General features: G+C 36.4%; 1 protein-coding gene across 26 annotated transcripts in view; it reads left to right on the forward strand.

The window, feature by feature from the left end:
• LOC117421380 (receptor-type tyrosine-protein phosphatase delta-like) overlaps positions 1–22,763 on the forward strand; it is a 607,967-nt gene that overhangs the window by 146,779 nt on the left and 438,425 nt on the right. For all 26 annotated transcript variants that reach the window (XM_059030127.1, XM_059030157.1, XM_059030132.1 and 23 more), the window contains one exon: positions 17,644–17,715. The gene's annotated coding sequence lies outside the window, so the exon portion shown is untranslated. The remainder of the gene's footprint in view (positions 1–17,643; positions 17,716–22,763) is intronic.

Genomic DNA, 22,763 nt, shown 5'->3' on the forward strand with positions numbered 1-22,763 from the left:
GAGGGGCAAGGGTGGAGAAGGAGCGGGCTCTGGAAGCTGGGGAGCGGCGGGGGAATACAGTTAATCTGCCGGTAGTGGAGGAGCGGAGGGGTCGAGAGGGGGTGTAGTGAGAAATGATAGTCTGGAGATAGGAGGGAGCAGAAAGGTCAAAACAGCGATAAGCATGGTTGGATGGCATGGTTTGCTTTTAAAGCACTTGCCACTTAAGAGTTGAAAATCGTATTTTTTGGAAGTGATATGGGTCATCGAGACCGTTCACCTCAAGGGGGCTGAATTGATTTTCATAACAATTACAAGAGTTTACTCTGGCTATCTGGCTTCAGTATCACTGCCTCAATGTTGAACTGTCAATTGGCAAAATCGAATGCAACATTGTCGCTGATGGAGCCATTTTAGGGTTTGTATCATCAGAGTTTCTTTTTTTGCTGACTGCATGCTTGCATCCCCATTAGGGATAATGAAAATGTCTGTGTTTACAAATAATATGTGCAGTCCGTCTTAGATATTGAGTTTGCCTTTTGTAATTATATGTTGCTCTTGCAAGTTTTGTATAGTAACAAAAAGTGATATTGATTCATAAAAGGGTAACAAAAGTCAATACATGGGAAGGGAGTGTCTTTAAGAATTAAGCACCATTAGCAATCAGGATCATCTTTCCTAGTTTCTGACAATGTCTTCATATTGCTGATTTGTCTAAAAGATATGGATGGATGTATTTTGCAAGTATGATACTGTGCACTCTCATATTTTCTAGTACTTAAATTATAAGCAGAAGATCAATAGTTTCTTTTTTTTTTTTTTTTTTTTTTTTTTGCTGAGGCTATTTGTGTTCTTTTATCAATCCAAGAAGAGATGGTGATTTCCCAAATACTTCATACACTTAAATCTCCCCCATAGCCTCTGAACAGTGGCACGCTGAAATAGCAATTACTTAAGGCTTGGGTTTCATTATGATTTATGCTATCTCACTGACAATGGATAAAGCATCACCAGTGTACTGTAAGAATCTGCCACTCAGTCTCTGTCATTAAATAGAGAAAGGAAGCTTTTCTACAAAAGAGCAATCCACCAGTCTAGTGACCGGGGGCCACAATAGCCTCCCTAGGCACCTGCTATTAGCCCCTGATGGCCCTTATGATAAAACAAACTACTTGAATTTACTTTGAATGCAACCTTGTTTGAATGGCAGATGCTCTTTAGTTTCAGCACTGGGGATACCTTTATCTTTTTAAAAGGGTATTTTATTTTGATTTGTATTGTTTGGAGGGTGTAGGGGAGGGGGAGACTGTGTCTTCTGCACAATCCTGCCTTGATATATGTGGCCCTTGAGTATAGATTTGTAGGAGACCAATGCACACGAATAACTGAATGTATGTTAGTTGGTGGTTTTTGTTTTTGTGGTGTTTTTTTTTTGGTCTCATTGTAAATTGTGATTTAGAAGCTCATGTATGTCAAATACATAACTAGCACTGACAGTGCTGGTAACGGCCAATGGGCTTTTATGAAATACAATGCAGCTATACTGTAAAATATTCAGAAAATATGTCTATACCACTGATCCTTACAAATCCATAAACATGTTAAGAAAAAAAAAATATAGGTTTTACTTTTTATTGAACTGTCCCACTGCTAACACTTCAAACAACATAAAGGTAAGACACAATTTAAAGTTTATTAGGACTTTATGTCTGGTCGATTACATGTCAAGATGCTGATTGATTCCTGTTCATAAGTGTGAAAGAGTTACATGAAAGAAAGCAAAAACCTTATTGCTATATTTGTATGGAGAATAATAAAGGTAATAATTACTTTTATAGATTTTAAAATGTCAGGGAACAGTGATTCTTTAAATGTTATTATAACTGCACAAATATTTTTAATAAGTTCTGTCAAGCCTGTGTTAAGACAAGTCTGGCTTTTGGAATGTGATTCCTTTGTGTTGTCACAGTATGATGCATTTTTGAGTTGCACCTACTATATGACCTTGGGAATAGTATAGTATGCTGTTTATCAAGCCAAAATGGTCAGGAACCCCTTCTGGTTGTTCCACTTTTTATCAAAAAACAAATGGTGTGACAAAATAGTGCATTATGGGAAAATATTTTAAAAAAAAACAGTTGTGGTAAACACAGTCAATAATCATCTACCTCAATGTCTTTCCCCCATATTAACCAGGGATATGCAAGGACATTTCAACAACACCGGGGACAAGTGCAATCGCAACGGTCAGTGAAGTTTGAATAAAACACAGGCATTGGTTAGAATGCGAGCCCTGACTACCAATGGATTAAATTACAATAAACTAGATCACTGTGTCCATCTCCATATGAAGATGAACTCTCAATTAAGACAACTTTCTGACAGTCCCTTTCAATTTGGAGACAGTCTGAAGATCTCCCTCAATTACTAGCTGTACACATTTCCCCATATCTCTTGGATGGTTGTTCCACAGCAATGTGTGAAAAGAAAAAGGAATGAACCAATGTCCAATCCTGTCTGTCAGAATTGTATTGTGATAGAATTGAAACTGACTGTTAATGAGCGTGTCATACATTGTCAGAAGAAACAAGGACTGAATTCTACATTTAAGAAAAATGTAAATAGACCAGGGTGGGAGTTAACGTAATACTGTGCTATTTAGCAATCGGCTGCTCATATAATTATTATTATAGCTGAAATTTACCTTTAAGTTCAGCTATTATAATAGTGATAGGTGAGCTATATCACTCATGCCATGGGTCAATAAAAAAGACACACAATTTTGTTGATCTATAAACTATTTGGTTGATGCCTAAGAAAACAGTAGTCATAAGCGGTGATTTTTGAGTACAATGATGATCGTGCATGTTTTTAAAATCTAATTAGGTGTTAGAAAATTACTATAAAAACCTTGTTAATCGTACGTTAATGTGCCTTTTTAACATGTTTCTGTGGTTATATTTTTCTTAGCCTGGTTGGTAACTGTCAGTTGTTCGCTGTAGGAGGCAATGCCTCCACGCCATCAATTTTTTTAGATCACAAAGGCAGAACTAGATGAGGCAACAGCATCACCATTGATCTTACCTGGCTGTGCTTTTACATAATTGGGCAATGAAGCAAGATATGTGGATTCATCAGTTTTCTTCTCAATATAGGAGTCTGTTGCACACTAAGTTAGGGTTTGTCACCATGTGGGTCTTTAGCATAAAAGGATATTCAAAGTGTTCTTGTCAGCATTCCTTTAAAAAATACAACACCCCAATTACAGATACTGTAAGTACAGTCAGTGTCGCTTTATCGGGACGTCTCGGGAGAAGTAAAAATATCTAGAATAAGCGGCTGTCCCAATTAAACGAGAGGCACTGAGATGACCTTAGTCACACTTTTTTGTTTCTAAATGAAAAGAAAAATAATTAAAATCGCATCACATTATGATTAAATGTTAAATACATGATTGAAAATGAGTCATTTTTTTATTTCTAAACAAAATTAATCACTGTTTTTATTTCTACATGAAATGAAAAAGAATGAAATCACATCTTATCACAAGGTGAAGCGCCTGCGATGTTGACACTTCAACCTTCTTTGCAACAGCAGCCTGCCAAGCAAACCTGTCTGTTCATCATTTGAAAATGCTGTATCCCAATTAAACAAAGTGATATCCCGATTAAATGACATAAATAACATTGGGAAGAACAGTCTCCCAGAGTTATGTTCTATTTAAGCAGAAATCCCGATTATCGGTATCCCGATTTGGTGGTGCCGACTGTACTTCTAAATAATGTATAAGGAAAGGGTGTATTTTGTTCTGTAGTTTCCAGTAGGTAGATTATGTCCCCATTGGTTCATAAAGGTACAGGACATTTTCCAAAGTTAAATGGATGGTTGGTTAATGTAGAATTTCTTTGTTGACCCATGTGTGCTTCATTTTGTATCGATTCGTAATGATTTTCCTAAATTACATTTACATTATTAGCCTATTGATTTACGTACAATATATAAATTGCTGAAGCGAAATTGTTGGAAAACAAGAATGCATCATTGAAAATTTTACAAATATATTTTGAAAACCAAAGGTTATACACAAAGGGCCCAATTTTAATCACAGGGCAAGGCACTAACACCAAGGCCTGATTTATGGGGTGCGAGGTGGGCGCAGACATGCACAATCAGACTTTGTCCTGTGAAAGGACTTTAGGACCATGTTTAGCCCAGTTTTTATGCCGGCGCTTTCGAAAGATGTTGGACACAAATTAAGGGAGTGGCCTCATTGTCATGTTCTCCTGAACGATTTTGAAGATGGGGCACAGGTTTGAAAAGAGTAAACACTAGCACAGGGTAGCGAATGGACACACACAACCGACAATAGAAAACTAACAAGTAACTTAAATTTCAGCAATGTATTTATTTTTATTTTAAAAAAATCTTTGTTTATCAGTTACATGATGAAAGAAGATACTCTTTTTGCTGAGATTGTTTGTAATTTGTACACACCTTTATCAAGTGTTGAACATCCTGTAACTGGCAAAATAGATTGCAGTGGGCTAGGATTTATAGCATTTATTTATCATGTTTGATGGGCTGTCATCCAGTCCTGGACCCAAAATCTCCGGACTGTATTGTTTGTTTTACTGATTCCACAAGCGATTTACAACGTTTGCTGTGCCTGATTATGCCCCTCAGACAAGTCCCTTGGACAAATCCTTTCTTTGTTTTTGCAATCCAAAATTACATAGTAACAAAGTAACTGGTGCGTGGGCCAGATAAAATCTTAATCTTATATGTATATATATCCTACAACCTTGATTTTTTTAACAGGGGAGACCTGGTCAAGAAAGTGGCAGATAAAACAGAATCACAACTATTACAAGATAATCAGAAACAGATACAGAACATTAAAACAATTAGAAACAAAAGAAAATCAGTTTCCATTCAAGTATGAAATGTAACCACTACCGAATGGGTATTTACCTCTAAAAGACCCGAATCCTGAAAATGTATGCCAAAGCTGCTCGCAGAGCTTGTGACACAGTCTTGCAGCAATTTCAGCTTGCTATGTTAAGATTGACTCATCTCCCCAGGAGCTCACTTCTTGGCAGGGCATTTTTTGAAAGGGACTTGGCGGCTTCGGACACCTATGAAGGACTGTTCCTCGCTGGAGGCTAAATGTAGGTAGTAATGCACTCATAAAGTCTCCATTTGAGCCATTGCATTCAGCTGAGCTGAATTTTTTATCATTCAAAGCAGCTTTCTTGTTCGCTATCACCTCCACAAAGCAGGTGAGTGAGATGCAGACATTCCCGATAGCGAAAGCCTGCTTTATTTTTACAGAGGCCAGGACAAAGGTTACGCTCTGTACCAATGCTGTCTTTTTGCCGAAGATGATGTCGGCATTCCATGTCACCTGTGGAATTGGAGGCTTTCCATCCACCTACTTTCCAGTCTAACAGAGAGCGGCAACTCCATAAGCTCTGGCCAGTGCAAGCCCTGCCCTACTATTTTGACAGGACGAAAAGTTGGAGGCAGTCCAATTTTTTTGTCTGCTGTGGGGCAAAGTCCCATGGACAAGCCTTGTCTAAGTAGATAGCAGACACGGTCAGGACTGCCTATGAGCTGGCCAACTTGTCCCCTCCAGAAAAGCTCACTTCCCATTCCGCCAGGGGCATGGCAACTTTGTCGGCTTTATTCCAGGGTGCATCTGTCGGAGACATTTCCTTGCGACAGTTTATTTGTTTAAGTATATTGCAGGGCCATGGTACATAAAAAACCCTCTCAGCATAAAGAAAAACACAGATGCTACAGTACATATTAAAAATCAAACAAACAAAAAACATTGGTGCCCCACTGAACACTGAAAATGAGTATACCAATATAACCAAAGTGCTTTTTGAGGTGCTACAGTAGAATGAAATCAGTTCTAAATAATACCTCAACTTTTACATGCTTTAGCGTTTAATTTGTAACTGCAGGAGGTAGCTTGTTGTTCTTGAGAACCCATGAAGCCAAACTTCCAGCTGCATGTCTTGATGCTATGTGAAAGTGAAGGGACATTTGGGAATTGGTATTCTAAAAGCACACAACTTTATAGCTGTGACCCTGGTTTACCCATTAGTTTTGGAAACAGCCTAGCTTTCTTCATAACTGCTTTGTGGTTTTGTCACAAGGCAGAGATTGCTTGCAGCTATTCAGCTTCTGTAATGTGCAATGTAGTGCAAACATCCAAGAGATTTTAAAAAAGGAACCTAAATAATCATCTATTTATCCAATCCAAATTTACCTTCAACATTTAAGAGTTTATTATTTTTATAGGAAAGGTAGCTAGTAATTCAGGACTTCGCTACATTTCATTGTTAAATGTATTTTAATTGAATTTTTTTCTGGGGCACATGGTCTTGATGGCTGCTTCTCTTCCAATAAGCACTAAACTAAAACAGCAATCACTGTTTGAACTCTAAAACAGGCTTTAATCCTTGGATTTAGGGAGGTTTAAACAATGTACCTGATGTTTCTCAAAAAGGTTCTTTCAATGGTGTTGCTAGTGTTTTTGAACTGAGGTTTACACAACAAGTACATTGTTGTATTTGCCTGAGCACTGTAAATGCAATATTTCAATAATAATAATAATAATAATAGTCATAGTCATTATGTATCCAAGAGAAGGCTAAATTATTTTCTAAAGTTAAAAAAGAATCACATAAAGCATAATCACTCTCCTTTACTGGCTTATAGACTTATTTTTTCTCAATAAGTAAAACTGTTTTCTAGTCTTTAAATATCTATGAGTTTGATGCAAATACTGTATGTTCTATTGTTTCCATATGGTTTGTGCTGCCTTGTTTTAAAACTAGGTCAAGCACTAGATTGATAAAAATGCAATAAAGTTCTGGCAGCAGAAGTAACATCATTTTTCACTTCTGGAAGTAACATTTTGGCATTGTAAATAATGATTTCTGTCAAAATCGACTGTTTCTGGCATGTGTTGCTTAAATTAAACACAACAAACCCAAGAATTCCAACGTGTACCCAACCACTCCCCCAAAAAATAAATACAGTACAAATAAAAAAACAATAACAATACAACTTACTTCCAGGTCAGTAAGATTGAGAGTGGAGTCTAAATCCAAAGTGTTTTCTTTTGTCAAGTTAAATTATTATGGTTTTGGCACCTGCATTGATCAATACACTTGGAAAGATTCAGCTACCTCAGGCCCAAATAAATTCTAAGCCTTATATTAAAGCAGTTCCCCAGGTATTTAGGATTAATATTGCATCCACCATCCAGTGGCCTTGGAATCCGTGAAGGTGTGGAATGTCTAATAATTGTACCTGGTATGTTGGGGTGAGACAGCAGATAAAATAATTCTGCTTTTCAAAACTACAAGACTAATGTGCAGTAGAATCTTGTATTACACTCAACGGGTGATGCTGATTTAAAACAAAATGATTGAAAAATTAAATTCACTTTCAAATCTTATAAAAAAAGCAGCTTTTATATTGTTAGTGTAAAACTATGCATCTTGAACTGCAGCTCATATAAATCTGTTGTCAAATGAATGAGCCTAATACTGTTACTAAGACTTAGCAGCAGAGGATGCAGACATAATTTATCTCATGAATTAAAGTGGGTCAGCTGTAGCAGTAAGGATTTCTGGTACAACAGCACAGACTACTGGTTATTCTTATGTTTTGCTTGTATGTTTCGTGTATAGAATTACAGTATCCCTGTACAGTATACAGTCTTTCTTTTCACTAATATATTCCACAAACCCTAATTCACATTGCATTAAAATGTTCTTGTGCTCATGATCATATAAATGCCCAATTATTAAACGTGATTATTTTCCCTCATATGAGAAATTGATCACACAATTATAAATTGCATTTCCAGTAAGGATTACAAAACAATTTATGATGAATTGGGGTATTGCATGCTTCTATACAGGAACTCACAAGTATTAGGGCAAAATTTTGTGAAACTGTTTCCTTGTTACTAAACAAAAACATGCAAATGCTGATTTGAAGTAAAAAAAACAAAAACAAACAAAAAAAAAAACTGTTAACTAAGCCTTTAGTTACATCTAACACCCTCTAGGGATTCATTTTACATTTTGACCCAAATCTTTTCTGTGATTTGACCCAACTTCCATAATGATTTGTGGAGGAAAGCACAAACTGTGCTCTTCACGCCATTCATGGTCCATGTGATTTATTGCAAGTCCTTTTGCTGTGTAAATTAAGAGAACAAAGAAAATGTTGGGTCCTATGTATGATAAAGCATTGTAATCACCAGTATTTAATCAAAACAATAGAGATATTAAACAAGTGGGCTTTTTTTGCCTCTCGAAGACATAGAACCCAGACCATTTATTTAATGCGACTTCTACTTTTATCAGTGCTGAAGACAGGCTTATCCAGTATTCCAGTGTGACATTTAAATGATTAAGATCACATTACAGAGTAGATTATGATATCTCTTAGGGAATGGGTTAGCGCCGTTGGAGAGAACTGTGGAGCTTTGATTAAAGAAGAGATAGCTCCAGTTTCTCTACTGTTGTCAGCCAGAAATATAAGTGAGTGAAGCAGAAGAGGCTGAACTTAGTCTGCTGCACAGGATTTTCAGGAGCCATCATTTGTGCAGCTCAGATGTCTGGATAAGGGAATGCATCATTCAACAGAGCTGTATGCAACCTGTCCAGTACAATAAACAGCAATACTTGACACCGAAGTGACTAATAATGTTTGAGATATTGGTGTTTTAATTCTGCAACCCAGTCACATTTACCTTTTTGAAGATATATCTAGAAAACTTGCAGTTGCTCTTGTAATTGTGGTGAAATTTGGTATGGACTCTCATTAGCACTGTGGGTAGTTAAACGAAACTCAAAACGATATGTGTTACCCAGTGTTCTGTGAATAATAACTTAGCTGGCAGAAATACACTTTATTTATTTATTTATTTATTTATTTATTTTTAAAAAATAACATTTGCAAGGGACATACAATATGCCAATTAGGCAATATATTTATAGGGTACATCTTGTGAGGCGCATGTCTTAGATGTTCATTAAAACAATGTGAGATATCTGCTGTGACAGTGGAAGCATCTGGCAGCAACACAATAACACCAGCTATTGGTTAAAAAAAAAGGAAGAAACTAAATGTTTTTTAGCAACCAAGTAAGACACATTGACTGAGTTACTGGCAGAATAGTGTCACTTGGAAAACTGTTACCTGTTTTTACTCATACTTTATGACTTGTATTTTGTCTGCAGTTCTCGTTGCAGTTAAGAGATTTGAAATCAGATCCAGCAAATGACACAACACATTAACTAATATATGAATATATACATTTGTTGGAATATCTAACAATTTGTACATATTATCCAAATTAAGAGAATATATTATACTGTAAAACCTTGATTATCCTGTTTTGTTGTGTGCAGTACTCTTCTGTCAGGTTGTCATAGAAAATATGTTATTTAGCCCTGAATCTGTGGTATTTACAGTACAGTGCAGTACTGTATGCAGTGTATTTAAAGTTAAATAGGTTGTGTGATACATTTCTGTGGTTTATCCCAATAAGTTTGGATAATTGAGGTTTTACTGTAATACAATTTTAAGAGCATGCAAGTGGAGTTTTGGCAATTAAAATTCCTACTGGGTCAAGTGCAGAAGTACAGTACATGATTGATCTACTTTGAGTATATCAAGGTACAATAAAAGTCAAATACCTCCGTGAGGTACAGTAACCATAATATTTTATTATGAGTTAACTTTTCTTAATACAAGCTCTCACATCTTTCAAAGAAAAGAATGAACATGTGGCCTGGTTTTGGATGTTCTTTTATGTGTTCATTATTACTCTACCTGGTGGTGTTCTCCATCAAGATTAACTAACCTCAAATCCCATTTCATGCAAAATGTGATGCTTGACAGCCACATGATTTGCAAGCGCAGTGAATCGTGGAAGCCATCTTCTCTCAGTGAATTTATGGCAAGGAATCCTTCAGCATTACAGCAGACCAATGAAAACAAGGAGCCTTAAACTTGCTTCTTGACGTGCTCATTGCAGCATGACTTGTCCTCTCCCAAAGGTTTTACTACCCAGCCAAAGCTACCATTACTTACAGCACAGGCACGGTCCCAGTACGCACTAGAAATGTATGATTTATATTGAGATAAGGGGGAGACGTCTGATGTCTTCATCATTCATTCCCTATGAGAGGAAAATAAATACAGGCAGCTGCACAACTGTGACAACAATACTTGCCTTTAAAAGAATAACATGACCTTTGAATGTCAGCAGGAAAAAAAGACTACAGAACAAAAATGAATTAGGAAGTCCCATTTATCAGATACAGCCACAGAGACAATAACTACATTTTCATATGCCATTTGTGGATAAAAGGTTCTATATACATATCTAGTAATTACTTTAAATTGTTTCTGAAGGGCAAACTATGTGGAGCACTCAATGTTACAACCTTTTGGAGTTAATTACATTTTAAGACTATATACGGTAGGCTGGGTTCACAGGCAACAATTACTGCTAATCTTGGATTAACAGGTCAGAGATTAGTGCAAATCAGGTTCTTTGAAACCAGCAATGATCCATTGATAAATATGTGCACCTTAAAATGTTTAGTCAATCTCAACATTTACAAAGGAACCACTATTGGCCAGTAACTCCATCTCAGTAACAAAAAGTAGAGCTATTTCTAAGTAGAAAATAATGGAACTAGGAAAACAAAACAAACAAACAAAAAAACATTGTGTAGTGCAACTCAAGGGATCATTTTTAAACTGCTCCCCCCCCAGCTCAGAACGTCCCAATAAAAACATCCCAATAACACATAACATATTGGCTTTATTAAACATGCCAAATATCTGTGAGTGCAGAAACAGTAATAAATTATGATTTAAGAAAACAAGCCATGGCATAGTAAACATACAACTCTATATATATATATATGCTAATTCAATTTCAGCCTGCATATAGCATTCCCTTAAGCTAGAAATTTCAGTTGATAATGAGACAAACAAACATAAAAATGCATGTGCTATGTAGGTTTGAAAAGTTATTTTTTATTTCAGTACGTTTCAGACAAAAGCCCTTAAGCCGTGTACAAATTTCAAGGGAGCAGCAAAAAATGGTCTTATAGCTAATTCTTATTACGAGCCTAAGCCAAATGCATACTGTAACACTGAAATCAAATTTCAATTACAGTACAGTGAAAAGTATTATACATTAAAAGTACTGTGCATTTTACTGAAAATACGATAGTAAAATAATTTGTACAAACGGGAAATTCACATTAAGTGAATTTGTATTATGTGAGATTTACAATACGTGACTTGCCAGGGGCTTTAGCTAGGACTGTTGGTTTTAATGATAATTGACTATATATAGTATAGTATAGAATATAGTGTTGGATTGCTAAGATTTGGCCTGCAACAAATGCATGCATATTCATTGTATTTAAAAACGTTAAATAGGGGTGTGCTTTTGGTAAATTTTTATGAACATTTAAACTCTTTGCAATGTCAGCGTTAAAACGTTTAAAACATATCTACATACACACACACACACACTTTTTATATTACATTCTTATACTGACAGCTCTGGTTAGTATTTTCTAAGGTAATAAACCCTAAATAAAAAAAACAGCAACATTTTTTATGCCTGCATTAACTCTCCATAGAATTTTTTTGTCTAACTCTCTATATACCACAATGCTTTGCGTGCAGTGAGACGGAAGTCTCCACTGAAACTCAGCGGAGTCAAGTATCTTGTTAAATAGAATATCTTTTGAAACGCCCTTCTAAATATTATTGGCTGAAGCAGTTTTGAGTGGCTGGATTTTCATTGATTGAAATATTAGTGTGTGCTCCCATTGGCTAGAAAGTTTGCAGTGTTCGGCACAGTGCGAGATTGACAGTTGGAAGTTTGTCTGGTTGTTGGGAAGTTTGTCTAGTTGATTGGAAATTTGCAGGTCCATACATCGTATTAATGAATTGACAAATTAATGAATGAATTAACAAATACGTTTATGAATTACTGTATGAATTGACACATTTATGGACGAATTGCTGGACAAATTGACCAATTCGCGAATTGACAAACAAATTGACAAACTAACGGCCGGATAGTTTGGGCACAAATGGCGCTGCATATGTGTTATTGTTTATGGGTCGGCACAGTATTGGGATAATCTTACATCGATTTCAAAACTGTTGCATTCATGATTCACACGCACTGTCCTCTCATAGGGGATAACGTGATCACGCCCTGTTTGGACAAATATATAGCAAATGTGGTAACTTATAGATGTTTGCTTTTTATTGCCATTAGTAGCTCCGTCCACAATAATTCTGAATGTTTTCATTTCAAACTGTGCAGCATTGAACTTGTGTTTTTGTGGTACGGAAATTGTGTTTGGCATAATTATTTACATACCACGGTTTTCTCGTCCGGTTCCTCAAAATACTTCCAAACGTCTTCCTTTGTTTAGAGATGCCATTTTAAATATAGAACAAACTCAGACAAAAAAAAAAAAAAAAAAAAAAACTCTTGTCATTAACGTTATTTAATCCCGCCGTGGAATTGATACTAAACCACGCCTACTACAGGCATAAACACACACACAGTGCACCAATGAAGCGCCAGATCGACCGAGAATAAAACCCACCCAAGTGTCAATCTTTCTGTTGCACCAATTAGAAAAGCTACTTGGAGGCAATTGCCAAACCCCTTCCTTTTTATAATATCCGCCCTTACTGTTGCACTAGAGCAGTCTCATACGCGACGGAGTAATGATGATAAATTACTAAAATTAATGCATAAAAAAAAATATGCGTTTGGTGACATTTGTCACATGACTGGTTATACGTGTAGCATATTAAACGTTTTACCACTTCTTTAGAGTTACATTTAAATGTTTAAAATTCCCATCCCTATTAAAGTGAATATTACATCAATTACCAAAGAAAACTTTTGGGAGATTTTTACTTTGCATTTAGACCCTAGATCTCAACTGTAAACTGGATCATTCATAATGCTTGCATAAAAACAATGGACTGGAAAAAGAGAACCACTCTGTGATTCATTCCTTAAAGTGCTATGCACACTATAGCGTTTATTTGCGGCGTTTTTTACGCATTTTTGTATTCAGACTTACGCATCAAATATCAGTGATATTATTATCACACACAGGCAAGATGGGGGGAACGTCTGAATTATAGCAGTGCAGAATACCTTGTTCTTTATAAGCAGCACAATAAATATCTTGATAAAGAATACAAACAGAAATTATTGGAAAAATATGAGGAAATTGGAAAGTAAGCACTATTGGTATGTTAAAATAAACACACTGTTTTAACTACAGGTTTTCGTTCAATGAAAGTGCATGCCATGAGATACCGCGGCCCATTATTGAATATAGACTGAACTACAAAACAAAATCACGTATCTAATTATATCCAGTAGCATACACAGGTAAGTGGTATTGTATTTACAGTAAATTAAATTGTAAAACGTTTTTATGTCAAGCATATATGTTAGAATACGTGTATTTATTTCCCCAATAATGTAAACACTGTGCTGTCTGACGTTACATCTGCATTGACAGTACCATCTACCTGCGTTTACTGTATTGTTTATTAAAACACCAGGATGCATCGAAATGATTGCGTTTGGTAGATTATTTAAGAAGAACATAAAGTTTACAAACAGGAGGCCATTTGGCCCATCTTGCTCGTTTGGTTGTTAGTTGCTTATTGATCCCAGAATCTCATCAAGCAGCTTCTTGAAGGATCCCAGGGTGTCAGCTTCAACAAATATATACAACATGTTAAATGAACACATTAAATATATATAGTATATTTCAGCTCTTGCACAAGACGATGGTACTCCCCAAGGGTTTCCTGATGCTCTTTATTATAGGGTGAATCTACATTCTTCTCTTTCTTTCTCTTTGGAGCAATAACCATGTGGCAGTTTGCACCCGATCCATATTGCCTTCAGATTTTATCCAAATTTAGGACAGGACAGTGTGGTGATTGTGGCATTTTTCGTCCAAAAATCGAACCTATTTCGATATATATATATATATATATATATATATATATATATATATATATAATTTTTTTTTTTTTTTTTTTTTTTTTTTCAGAGAATTTCCCTTTTTTTCGCAGCGATTATGCTCAAGTGTGAAAGGTAGTTTTACATTACATAGGTTTGATTTTTACCATAGAAAACACAGTTAATAAATGCTATAGTGTGAATAGCCCTTAGTAGTATTTCTGTACTTAAACAGGTTTGTGCTGACAAAAGGGAAGGACGATTTAGGTAACTCTTACAACCAATAACGTTGCAATCTTAAAACTCCCCTTTCAGAATGGTTTGTCTTCCAAATTAATGCCTCACCTGCAAGTATTTGCCTATACAGACTAAGGCATGATAGGGCCCATAGTAATAATGTTATAATATTGTAGCGAAATAGGTTAACGCAGGCAGGCACATCACACAGAGCGAGGCAATCCACACACAGGTGGAGGGCAGGCGCGAACCCAGGACCCCTCGCTCTAAAACATAGTGGCAATACCGCTGTACAAAAAAGCCGTCTCCTTTGCAAGGAGCGTATATCGGGCTTATATCTTTGTGTGTAATTACGTCACCTACCAGCCCTGCTGCTGCCTTCCCCTGTGCACGCTACAATATATTTAAACAGAATTTTCAATGCCTCTGCAATAGATCAGGGATTTCTGATGCAAAGAGAACTGCAAGAGCTGTGGTCACCAACCACAGTCACAGGGAAGTGCTTTTTTTGTATCTGTTTGAACCCATTGAGCCAGTATCTGCACAAGCTTATGGTATTTGGGACTTCCATTTATGTTTCGATTTTTTTTTTTTTTTTTTAAAGAATAACCTAAAAAGCTAAAAATAGCTATTCCATTTTTTTGTATTTCTTTTTTTGGACAGTCATAGAATTGAAGCGTAAGGTCAAAGGTCCAATAGGAAAAAAGCTTGTTGGCCCATGATGGTAAGCCTAACCCTGGGTGCAGTCAAGCAATGTTCAGACAGCTGTGTTGAGTGCTCAAAGGATAATATTGATTTAAGCTCTGAGACGTATGTGCATAGCCATTTATTTTTATTTATTTTTTAAGTTACTCCCAGTGGGCATTAGTATGTATCAAACAAGACACTATAGTACGGGCCATAATTCAACTAGAAGTAAAATTCCATAAAATACAACTTTAAAAATATAAGAAATGTCACAGAAACTCATGCGTGTTGTGACCTAGTGATGATTTATAATTTATGTTTATTTTAAATCAGGAGAATTAACATTACTTCTTTGGTGGTTTGAGTTGCGTTTCCTCAACTCTTTAAACGAATTAAACACTCTAATTAAACCACATGTATAAAGCATGTTGGAAACAACTTTCTATTGGTTTGAAAAATGAAAGAACCATTCTGAATCTTTAATCTTTTAATCTTTGTAGTGAAAATGTTTAAGTAGTACAGTGTTTTAGTTATGTAGTAGTATTGTGTTGTAGCTCAAACTACTGTACTAAGACACCAATAATCTTTCAATTGCCTGGTACTTTCTTTATTCTCAAATGACTTATAATGCAGCCATTGTTATTCCATCATTTGTATATGCACAAAAAAAAAAAAAATACATGTTTGCTATGAACCGTTATTCTGAATACTAAATACATTTTTTTTTTTAATTAAAAAAGTGTCATCCTTACATTCCAGATTAGAATAGCTTTGGAATAATGAGTTATATTAAGGGGTAGGTTTACTAAAGTGTTGCACCTGTTGCAATAGTCACAAACCAGTTGCAAACGAGTCAGAAGTCGAGGGTGAAATGTACTAAACAAGCGCAATGCTGTTAGTGCATTTGCATTTGCAGCAGCAGCTTTTCTTTGGGGTTCAGCCTCAGATGAACATGTAATATGGGGGTTCCTGCATAAATTCGCAAAAAGGGGGTGAATATAGTGCAAATCAGGATTCTCAAATATTATAATGAGATGTGCGAAAGTTGCAGACAATTGCGACACTTACAATTGCATCCATTTTTTAAGAACCTTTGAAAGCATGTTTTAAACAGTCGCAATTGTTGCTGGCATTTGCCAGTCCGCCTTTTCTCATGCATTGACAGTTGTGCTCAATGTATTTGAGGTGAACAGTGAAATACAGTACCTATTTTTCCCTAAAACCAGGGAGCAATAGACTTCACACATTCTGAGCATCTGTATAGGAATAGGAAACACACATATTATTATATTAATGTGCAGGTGGTTTATAATTGTCTATAATTTAGCACTGCACCATTGACTAACTTAAATAAAAACTGACAGTATATATTTGGCTCATGAGGCTACTCATAATAGCACAAATTAGTGGTATAATGCAAAATGTGTTGCTTATCCCTTGAAATTCATATTAACGAGAATTGACTGTCCTCCTGTAAGTATCATAACTTGTCAATACGGCACCATGATCTAGTTTATGTTAATTGTCTAGGCTGCCAAGTTAATACCAATAATTAAAAAAACCCTGCGAACATAATTTAGTTTTAATTTAAAATAATATTTTATTTGCATTACACCAATGTGTGCAATGCAGCAGCATGATTTATTTTGTGTTACCATACTGGTAGCCTAGGCTGAAGTAAAAAGAAAGTGCGCTAGGTGTTCATTTGATTTTACTACTGTACTGTATACTGCATAGGCATACTATACAGACTAATATTTTTTTCATAATATGTGTGTGTGTAATATATATATATATATATATATATATATATATATAATATGAAGATGGAACAGAATGCATTGTATAGATGACGTTTACATTTAACAAAAACAATGTTATTTTGATTCTATTCTTGCACCCCTGCATGTATAGACGTTATCCTTCGGGCCCCCTCTGCTGCAGCAACTCCCGCTAATTATTAGAACAATGTCGCACAACTCTCGCAATGTATAATTCTAGAGATCTCACTAAGACAACGCAACAAACATTTAAATTAGTATATTGCAGCTGTAACCATTTTCAGTGTCGCAACGGAAATGCAAATTGTGGTTGTGTGCGCTGTGACTGGCCCATCTTAGTACACCTACACCTAAGTGTATTAACACATTGTATAGTACCCACTTGTGAAAAGTCAATAACCAGGTAAAAGTGTTCTTCATAGAAAGATGATCCTATATAAGGGTGATTTTTGGTGCATAGAGCCTTTAACCCATGGAGTATGAGGACGAAATATAACACAAATAGAGAAAGGTGGATTGATAAAGCTTAAAGTTCAGAGTAGTAGAAAACATAATTAGCATGACTGATAAAATGTTATTTTGTTTACATTTTGTAGTCTAATCAAAATATGCATTCCCATGCATTGAATTACAAAGCAAAAGTAACAAAGTTTAGAAATAGCAAAAACAGTTCAAGTTAAAATGTGTGTTTTATTTCATGGTGTGTTTTAACTTTCTTATATCTTTATTGCTGTGAAAAATGAATACCACTAATTGTAAGAAAAATAACAAAAAACATAATATTCAGGACCAAAAGGAATGTTCTATACAGTATATAAGGTCTGCTTTATTAGCTTTATCTTTGGTATTCTTTAACCAATTGTTTTGTTTTTATTCTAGGGAAATCTTGAGGAGTTTGGCACTTTTGATTCTCCAGTCTGAAGCTGCCCTGCTGTCAGTTTTCTTATACTGGTAAGATTATTAATATTATTATTAGTCCTATTTAGCCCGTAAAAATGGGACTGCACCAGCTGTCAAACGACAGCTGGAAAAATTATATTTAGCACCCTTGAGGGTGCTAACAAGGGTGAGCCTTAACTGATTTTAACTAAAGAAACCGGGAAAACGGATTGTAAATTAAATATTTAGCAAAAAAGGGGTGGTGGTGCAGAGCATGCCATTTAGAGCCCACTGGTCGACAAAAGCTGTCGTGTCGCCAGCGGACTCCGCGTGGGCGTGCTCTAACTTAACCCGGGACCGAACCAGGGACCTGAACATGGCCCCACAGTCAGAGACCCTCTCCGGTGATCTTGAGCTTCCTGGTCTTGTAAATTGTTAGTTTAGCAAGAGCCAGGAGCAGATTCACGAGGAGGTCTCTCTTCCTGGTAGAGCCACGAACAGGGTGCCCGAAAATAAGGAGGGTAGGGGAAAAATGCAGCCAGAACTGCAACAGAAGATTCCTCAACAGAAAGAAAAACGGCTGCAACCTGGCGCACAAAAAAAATATGAAAACTACTGACTCGGACTGACCGCAGAAAGGGCATGCGGCGTCCGAGTCGGTAAAGTGATGCAGGAGCTCCCCTGATGCGACTGCTACGTGGAGGACTCTCCATCCTAAATCCCCAGCTCCTCTTGGGACTAGTGGGGAGTACAGGGCTTCCCACTGGGGACTCTCGCCCTCCGGGGTCGGAGGGGCTCCCGCCAAGCGGTATCTCGGCGGGAGACGAGGGCGAGGAAATGGAGAGTGTGGAGCATCATCGTGTACAGGGTTCTCCTATTACTAGTAGTAGTAGTCATATTAGTTGTAGTAATATTAGCATTAATATAGACTGAATACAAACAATTTATAATAGCATTAATATCCTGCGGTCATTATGGCTATGTAATTGACCTTGTCTTTTGTTAAGTGCCCTTGCCTGCTGCTTGGGACACCTGTCTCTAATTCAGAACTGCCCATAAGAATTAAGCAATTATATGATAATAGTTCAAGTTACAGTATGTAATCACTTTATGTATTCTCAAATGACATAATTGGGTCTTCAGTTTTTCAGTTATTATTAATTTAATTTTTCGGTGCTTATTTGAGCTATTTTCAAAAGGCTTTTTTCCGGGGCTTTTGCTTTTTATATACTGTATGAAATTATTGTTTTCGGTTACTTTCCAAAATGCATGTTTTTTTGTGTATTAACACATTAACAATATTTAATACAGTTTTAACTGTAGTTGGCAGTGTAGTGTCAGAGTGGGTCATAATATCATTCTGTGTATGAAATTAACAGAATTGAAATATATTGAGGGGGGTCCTAAGCCATTCTCTGTGTCTACTCGGTTTCTGCTCACAAACTGAATCATTTGGTGCCGGCAGTATCTTGCACAAGGCAGTTGTGGGTGCTTTGACACCTCAGACAGAAAACAGTCCATCTCAAAAATCCAGCCGACAGGGGGAGAAACACCGGACCAATTGAGAACAATGGGCCGTCTTTGAAAGAGAACCACCAATGAGAAACACCCCACGTGACTCGGGCACAGCCCAAAATAAACACGCTGACCAATCATAGGGTGGAAGTGAGAATCACAAAAGCAGCCGTGCGACTTTCAAAGGGTGTGCTTCCCATATGATGCGCTTCCCAGCCTAAGCAAGCTCCCCACAGGAGAAGCAGGGCTCCAGGCAAGAGAAAAAAAGTCATGCTGAGAGGAAGTGGCTTGGAGTTCAGAGGAACGAAAGGGACGCTAAACTGCTCTGAAGAAAGTTTCTCATGGAAGGCAAGGAAGAACCAATGGCTAATATTCTGAAGAATGGCTAAAATCATGTTCTGAGAAGGCTGAAATCAGCTTTGAAGAGAGCCCTAGCTCTTTGCCCTACGAGAGACTGAAACAGTAAACGGGACACTGCCTTGATGTGAAAGCTGGTCTTGGTTCCCACCTAAGGCCTAAGGTCATGTACTAGCTGTACAGAAGAATCAGAAGGAAAACACTTCTACGAACTACATAACTTTCCAATTTCAACGCATTATCTGAACTGAGTTACGTCTGATCAACTGAACTATTTCCAGTTGGAAAACTGCCTACAACAAAGATAATGCTGCAAGACTTGGAAATAAACAAGCTGATCTCCATTTGGCTTATATTCACTGAAGTCATCTTTTAAGTTTTGTCAGTATTTTAAACCAGAGAATTGTTCTTGTATTAATGCCCCCAATGTTTGCGTTCACATTTCTAAGCACATAAGGTTTGTGAAAGTGTGATATTGCAAAGTAATTTCATATAGAAAGGACAGAGACTTATATTGTCAACATAACATTGTATTTTCAAGGTTAAATGTGAACACAGATGTAATTCTCATGAAACAGAAATAAGTACTGACCATTTTGCTCAAAATGTGGCAGGCAGTTCCATTAATAATTTATAATGAATACTGTAATGATTTAACAAAGGAACTTCTGCAGGTAGCCACGTTCTAAGGTCACACTATTCTATCACTGTAAAATGTAAACTGGAGTTTTTTTCTTCAAGTCAATAAATTAGCCAGTAACTTCAAAAAAGGTCAAACTCAGAGTTATTGTTTTCCATAATAATTTCTCAGGTCATTAAGCCTATGAAATTCAATGGAAACTGAAACCCATGAAAGTAAATGAAAGGCTGTTGTGCCCAGCATAGTGTCTAGATTTCATAGATAATAAAGGAAAGCACTGTGCCTCATAATTGACACTCACTAATGGTTTGTAATGGGCAACACATACTAGAGAAGGACTGCACTGAGGGGGTTATGTTCTGGTGCTCAAGATGTATGAGGTGCCCCCCGCCCAATTGTTGTTGTTTTTTTTTTTTTTTAATAAATAGTGTTCATGCTGCTTTTACAAAATGTTGTGATATCTGTTCTCTTCTAATCAGAGAAAATATGCATTCTCGTAAAAAGGTGGTAACCATAGCTTTACAATCATTTTCCTTTTAGAAGTAAATGAAGCATTATCACTTGTCTCCATTTTCTTCAGTTATTGGTTCTTATCTTATATTTTATATATCAGTTTGGAACCTGCAGATATTTTAAAACAACACTGTAGTAGTCAAAGCTGCTGTTGTTACTGAAATTCTCTTATCCTTTGGTTAATTCTTATATGTACTGAACCACACCTCTGGAAAGTTTGATTACGTGCTGCGATTGAACTGCAAAATGTGGGTGCTAAGTTTTATGAATCACCATATACTGCAAATAAAAATACTTATGCAACTGGGATTAATCTGTTTTTCCCTGTAAATCTTACTTATTTATATTCAATATGCACTCTTTTAACTTTATCAATGTGGAGTAGTTTGTGTAAATTCTACATGTGAAGTCTAATTTGTCGTGGAGTATGCTCAGGTGCCAACAAAATATGAAAACTTTGCAGGGGGGGTGAATACTTCTGCAAACCACTGTATATATATGTGTGTGTGTCCCAAGAAACGGGAATCGGAATGCTCTGAAAAAAGACTAGAAAACAGGTATTTTGTTTAGCGATATTTAGTTTTGGAGAGTGCGTGTATTTTGAACATACTACTTGGGTACACTGCATTGTGTGAAAAAAAGTTTCAAGAAATAAAATGTAAGTGGGCGAAAGCAAGCAATGTATGTATATGAAGAGCACAACCGGGAGTTTACAGTAACATATGATCTGTGTTCAGAATTTCAACAGCCGATTTGCAGGAAGAAAGCAAGTGTTCAAACAGTTTTATAATTAATTATAATAACAATCAAGTAATTGTTGTGCGTGTATGTCTGTGTGTCAAATGGGAAGGCACTTTCAACAGTGAAGAAGTACAGGAAACAAAGACTGCTTTACACACTCGAAAATGCAAAAGACATTTTTTTCTGCAAAAGACACAGAACGTTATTATTTAGTTTTCTTGAAACAGTATTTATATTACAGTACTTAGTGCTGAAAGACTCAAATATAATTTTGTACTTTAAGGGATATGTTGAGTTCAGTGACAAGGCTTCAGATTAATTGACGCTTTGGTATGAAAACAACTTGACGGCATCAAAATACGCTGGCGCTAATGCTTTGAAGCAACGCACTTGGTGTGAAAAGACCTTAAGTGAATACAATAATTTCACAGTATTTAAAAAGCGAAAGCACGGAAATATAGGCTATTTACATTATCATGCTGCTGTGGTCAGACCAGGTCAGGAAGCTAAAGTCATATCACATATCACATATTGCAGTGGCACGGGGTTAGGCAGGTTTACATATTTAGGATAGTCTATCTAATTAATATATAAAATGGTGGGGTCTAACAATTTTCACAAAAGTCATACCTTTCGCAATTTCTAACATATTACAGGTGTCGAAATGACAGATGAGGAGCATTCGTTAAAAAAAAGAAAACCACAAAAAAAACATTTAATTTACAACGTCAGCCATACCTTGTTTACATGCAATAATCTAAAAGCATGTATTTAATCCCAGCATAAAAACATGAAATCATTATACTTACATTTATCTACATTTTGTGCCTTAATTTAAGAAAAATAAATCAATAACCAATGCGAGGACAGGTCTGGGGGTCACTGGAGCAGCCTCAACAGTGAACTTACTGGTGCACAATGAAAACGCAACAGTCTAAATTTTACATCAATAACTCACTGGGCACATACATAATGTTACTTACATTTTAAATAGTGAGCAGACAGGTTTGTTGACTGTTTCAGTAGTATTGTTCCTTGGGATAACAAAATACTGAGCTCAAGTCATGTGATTTCATAAAACCGTCAAGTGCTCAGTGTTTGGTATTTGATTCAAAATTGCCAAAATGAGTTGATTAAGAATCTGTATAAATAACCATTCAAAAAGACATGATTTTAATTAACGCAAGAACAGCAAAAGATACGACCATGCCCTGCTTGAGTAATGAAGATTGCCTGGTTGCTATCGGCATGATTGAAGGCGGCCGGTCTGTGAGAGAAGCTTTAACAGTCCTTGTTTGACTTGATACCCTATGTAAACTGGAACACTGCCATGAATCCAAACCTTTTGGCACAG

Source organism: Acipenser ruthenus, chromosome 1 (genome assembly GCF_902713425.1).
Source record: "Acipenser ruthenus chromosome 1, fAciRut3.2 maternal haplotype, whole genome shotgun sequence".
In the NCBI taxonomy this organism is placed as follows: domain Eukaryota; kingdom Metazoa; phylum Chordata; class Actinopteri; order Acipenseriformes; family Acipenseridae; genus Acipenser; species Acipenser ruthenus.